We start from the raw sequence: 6099 nt of genomic DNA on the forward strand, positions 1-6099 counted from the left end.
GTGTTAGCCAGGATGGTCTCGATCTCCTGACCTCGTGATCCGCCCCTCTCGGCGTCCCAAAGTGCTGGGATTACAGGCTTGAGCCACCGCGCCCGGCCGGAGTCACCGAGTTTTGTTTGGGACATGGGTTTCTTGTGCTGGTGGTGCATTCGGGTGGAGCTGGCTAGAAGGCAGTTGGACACAGATGAATCAGACACTTGGGGGCTGAAGACCGGGAACCATCAAAGGCAATCAAAGCCAGGGAAGCAGAGAGAAGGGTCTAGAACAGAGCCTGAAAAACACCCACATGGACCTGGAGAGGAGAAGGGGAAAGTGCAGCCAGACAGGCAGAAGGAAGACAAGGAGGGAAGCGTCCAGTCCAGGACAAATACCTGAACCTGTGTAATTCTCTGTGATGGCTACTATTGAGTGTCAACTTGATTGGGATTGAACGATGCAAAGTATTGTTCCTGGGTGTGTCTGTGAGGGTGTTGCCAAAGGAGATTCACATTTGAGTCAGTGGACTGGGAGAGGCAGGCCTGCCCTCAACCTGGGTGAGCACCATGTAATCAGCTCCCATCTCAGCTAGGATAAATGCAGGCAGAGGAACGCGGAAGGATTCAACTGCCTGAGTCGTCCGGCCTCCATCTTTCCCCCGTGCTGGACGCTTCCTCTCCTGGAACATCGGACTCCACGTTCTTCAGCTTTTGGACTCTGGACCAGTGGTTTGTCAGGGGCTTTCAGGCCTTCGGCCAAAGACTGAAGGCTGCACTGTTGGCTTCCCTACTTTGGAGATTTGGGGACTCGGACTGGCTTCCTTGCTCCTCAGCTTGCAGATAGCCTATTGTGGGCTTCTCTTTGTGTTAGTGTGAGTCAATACTCCTTAATAAACTCCCTTTCATATATACATCTATCGTATTAGTATGTCCCTCTAGAGAACCCTGACTAATACATTCTCTCCACACAACTTCCCAATATGTTCCTTATTGAAGTTACAGTAGTAATAATTCAATAAAGAAAATATTCATATAACTATTGGAAATTAAGAAAAGATTTCCCTCCCATGCCACAAACTCTGATGCATCTCTGCAAGGTGTGGTGTGGATAAGGGTGAGTGAAGGGCAGAGCAGCCCAGGACTCTGGTGTAGAGGGAGGCAGAAGGAGCCCTGTCTGCGGAGCAAACAGAAGGACCCCCCAGGGAATGCCACAAATATCCCCACCCTGTTCAGGTGGCGCGAGCGGGGGACAGGGCTATTTGGAGTGTCGAGTTCAATGGTATTGAGGTCTGCAAGAAGTGCCTCAGATGCCAGGTCCCTAGTGAGCTGAGGCCTCTGAAGTACTGTGACTCCCCTTAGCAGGGCACACTGGCTCTAAAGGAGGCAGAAGAGCTACAAGCTTGGCTGCAAACCACAAGAGCAACGCATCATAGAGGACAAGTCACTGTCCCAGCTCCCTCTATATTGCCACATAAATCCAGAGAACAGGCCGGGCCCTGTGGCTCACACCTATAATCCCAACACTTTGGAAGGTTGAGGTGGGCGGATCACCTGAGGTCAGGAGTTTGAGACCAGCCTGGCCAACATGGTGAACCCCTGTCTCTACTGAAAATACAAAAAAAACCTTAGCCGGGCGTGATGGCAGATGCCTGTAATCCCAGCTACTCGGGACGCTGAGGCAGAGGAATTGCGTGAACCCGGGAGGTGGAGGTTGCGGTGAGCCAGGATGGCACCACTGCACTCCAGTCTGGTGACAGAGCAAGATTCCATCTCAAAAAAAAAGACAGAGAGAAATCATAGAACACTGGCCGGGCGCAGTGGCTCACACCTGTAATTCCAGCACTCTTCAGGAGGCTGAGGCAGAAGGATCGTCCGAGACCAGGAGTTTGAAACCAGACTGAGCAACACTGCAAGACCTTCATCTCTACAATTTTTTGAGACAGAGTCTCTCTTGTCACCCAGGCTGGAGTGCAATGGTGCAATCTCGGCTCACTGCAATCTCCGCCGCCCAGTTTCAAGTGATTCTCCTGCCTCAGCCTCCCGAGTAGCTGGGACTACAGGTGCCCGCCACCACACCCTGCTAATTTTTTATATTTTTAGTAGAGACGGGGTTTCACCATGTTAACCAGGATGGTCTCGATCTCCTGACCTCATGATCCGCCCGCCTCGGCCTCCCAAAGTGCTGGGATCACAGGTATGAGCCACCACGCCCGGCCAACATTAACAGCCAAGATGGAGTCACTTTTGTCTCTACTCCAAGTGTCCATGGAAAAAAGCGGGTTTTGTTTTCCAGAAGAAGTGTATGCTCTTAATTTTTTTTTTTTTTTTAGATGGAGTTTCACTCTCTCACCCAGGATGGAGTGCAGTGGCATGATCTTGGATCACTGCAATCTCTACCTCCCAGGTTCAAGTGATTCTCCTGTCTCAGCTTCCAGAGTAGCTGGGACTACAATGCCACCAAGCCCGGCTAATTTTTGTGTGTGTGTTTTTAGTAGAGACAGGGTTTCACCATGTTAGCCAGGATGGTCTCGATCTCCTGACCTCGTGATCCGCCCGCCTCTGACCCCCAAAGTGCTGGGATTACAGGCGTGAGTCACCGCACCCGGCCTAAAAGTGGATGTTCTTTATAACAGCGGATGAGATTCTAAAACAAAAACATAAAGTGGGCTGGAAGGAAGAGAAGGAGGCATTTGGAGAAGAGTTTCTACAGGTGGGAGGTGCCTTGTCCTCCCCTCTCCCACCCCAGGGGGCAGGAGCAGCCCACAAGGCTCCTATGACGTAAAGGCTTCCAGGAGGACCCTCTCAGAAGCTTAGCAAGGATTTCAGAAATAGGTAAAGGGGGCCGGGCGCGGTGGCACCCGCCTGTAATCCCAGCACTTTGGGAGGCCGAGGTGGATGGATCACTTGAGGTCAGGAGTTTGAGACTACCCTGGTCAACATGGTGAAACCCCTTCTCTACTAAAAATACAAAAATTAGCCGGCATGGTGATGCACGCCTGTAGTCTCAGCTACTCGGGAGGCTGAGGCACGAGAATGGCTTGAACCCAGGAGGCGGAGGTTGTAGTGAGCGGAGATTGTGCCACTGCATTCCAGCCTGGGCGACAGAGCCAGACTCCATCAAAAAAAAAGAAATAGGTAAAGGGAATGTTGTGTCCTAACTGGAGTTCTCTGAGGGCCCAGGACCTCAGAATTACCTTGCTCAAACAAAGCCCGAAAGAGCCAACCTTAGCTAAGGGAGAAGGGTGTTCCTGATCAGCAACCCACAGTCTCTGGGAAGACTGGAAGAGATCTTCAAGAGTTCCCGTAACCTCGCAGTGTGAAGGCAAAGCGGCAGTGATCCGAGGGAAAGTCCTGTGCTATCCCAGAAGGAAAAAGGTCGAGCCAAAGGAACCGGCGCAGAACGTGGACAGGTGGAGGCCACCGTAGGAGCTGAGAAGATTGCATTTCCCCCATAAGGTCATCCGCACAAGCCAATCATAAATGCCTGGTAGAGTTGGATCCTGCTCACACTGAATAAATGGTAAAGAACTCTGTGTTCACCCCAGCAGGAAAGTGAAATAACTTAGTTGCAACCATAGTGGTAGTTCAGTATCCCGTCTATTCAAGTCAACCAAAAAAATATATATGGAATATGGAAAAATATAGAACCCAAGAAATATGGGCTGTGAGTTCAATCCCATCTGGAGAGCATGGATTTAGCAACTAGAACGGGATAGAGAGCTTCTCCCTGTGGCTCCAGGAAAATTATACTAGTAATGGGCAGTGTCAGAACTCTGTCCAGCAAGCAGCCCCAGGCAGCGCCCAGTAACCCCAGGGGACACAGAACGTTAATGCTTTTCCTTCAAGAATGTGTATTCCAAACCTAGGAAGGTTTGAAACTAAATATATAGGCAACGAAGTAAAGCTAACATCTAGTATTAATACATTTGTGCTAAATTTAAGACAATCTATATTTGGTATTATAACGTGTAAGAAAATTCAGCATACTAAAAGATTTGAAATTAGCCTGTGATAGCAAATTAAAATATAAAATGAAGTACTTGATTTTAGACTCGTGCTTTCTTCTTCAGTTGAAATGTATGACATAATTTGATTAGGTTTGTAAACAATGTTGGAATGTTGAAGAGACCTTGAGATTCCTTATGAATATTAATTTGCCTTATTTAGTAGTTTTTTATTGTTAAAATCAAATCCTTAAAATACACCAAATGTGTAAACTCAGTTTAAAAATGTTTCTGCCGGCCGGGCGCGGTGGCTCACGCCTGTAATCCCAGCACTTTGGGAGGCCGAGGCAGGCGGATCACAAGGTCAGGAGATCGAGACCACAGTGAAACCCCGTCTCTACTAAAAATACAAAAAACTAGCCGGGCGAGGTGGCGGCGCCTGTAGTCCCAGCTACTCGGGAGGCTGAGGCAGGAGAATGGCGTAAACCCGGGAGGCGGAGCTTGCAGTGAGCTGAGATCCGGCCACTGCACTCCAGCCTGGGCCACAGAGCGAGACTCCGTCTCAAAAAAAAAATAAAAAATAAAAATGTTTCTAGGCATTTAACTGCATTGTGAATGAAGCTGATTATTTACGAGAGTTTTGTGTCTTTGACCTTCACTATTACGCAATACTCAGTGAGAAGGTAAAGTTGGTGGCTCTTATTTAGCACAGTTTATTAAAAGAATGATTATGGCTGGGTGCGGTGGCTCACACCTGTAATCCCAGCACTTTGGAAGGCCGAGATGGGTGAATCACCTGAGGTCAGGAGTTCGAGACCAGCCTGGCCAACATGGTGAAACCCCGTTTCTAATAAAAATACAAAAAATTAGCCGGGCGTGGTGGCGGGCGCCTGTAATCCCAACTACTCCGAAGGCTGAGGCAGGAGAATCGCTTGAACCCAGGAGGCGAAGGTTGCAGTGAGCCGAGGTTATGCCACTGCACTCCAGCCTGGGTGACAGAGTGAGACTCTGTCTCAAAAAACAAACAAACGAAAAAGAATAATTACATTTATAAGCTGAACTTACAAGAAGCTTAAGGAAAATTAGGTTTAAAATGTACTTTAACAAACTGGCTGTTAATTTCTTTAAGGAAACAAAATGGTAATAAACAGTTCGTTCCGTACACAAATACCAGCATGAACGTGAAAAGCTCTGCTTGACTTTAGGATCCACATGCCGAAGGGCAAGGGCCAAGGCAGGCCACTGGAGACAGTGCCCCACCCATGCCAAGACCACCTGCAGCAGAGCCACCCTGGACTCCCCTTTCACCAGGCAAGTGGACAGGGCACACATGGACAGGCCCCCAGCACCAGTCTGAGAAGCCCAGAGGCCAATACGCCAACAGGGTGGCATCAAGCCCTGCCCACCTGTGCCCCCACATCAGGAGACTCTGTGTGTACCCCCACCACACCCTTCCCCTTTTTCTTCCCTGCTCTCTTTTTCTCCACAGCACTCATCGCCATTTGATAATGAATGTTATATATTTCGGTTATTATCTTTCTGCACATACAGCCAGGCACCGAGATAGCAGGGACTTAGGCTCACTCAGTCCTAAATCCCCAGCACCTAGAAAGGTACCTGCGCTTGGTCTGTCCCCATGAATCTGTGTTGCATGAAGGCACCGATGGCCTCGGCTCCTGCTTTGTGCTTCTCTCCCTGTCTGGACTGCCAGCTCCCTGACCTCAGGAACTACCTTACTCACCGCTCAACCTCCGTGCCCAGCACCAACCCAGAAAAAAAAAAACAAGAGTCTGATCCATGTAAAAGTGACTCCCTGTGGGAAGCCAGGCAGGGCCTTCGGAATCAAACAAATGTGATCTTGAACTCTGGTTCTGCCACTTACCAGCCATAAGGGAACCTTGGACAAGTGGCTCAAGTTTTCTGATCTTCAGTTTCTTCAGCTGGAAGTGGGTATGATAATACCTGCCTCACTCTGTTCTTGTTGGAATGAAATGGGTTAATGTAAGGCAAAGTGTCTAACACTGAGCCTTTTTTTTTTTTGTATGAGCAAAGCCGTCACATTGTAGGTGCTCAGTGAAAATCAGTTCCTTCACTCTTATGGTAGGTACTCAACGAAAATCAATTCCTGGCCGGGCTCAGTGGCTCATGCCTGTAATCCCAGCTACTCGGGACGCTGAGGC

This window comes from Colobus angolensis, unplaced genomic scaffold (genome assembly GCF_000951035.1).
Source record: "Colobus angolensis palliatus isolate OR3802 unplaced genomic scaffold, Cang.pa_1.0 Scaffold47, whole genome shotgun sequence".
NCBI lineage: Eukaryota > Metazoa > Chordata > Mammalia > Primates > Cercopithecidae > Colobus > Colobus angolensis.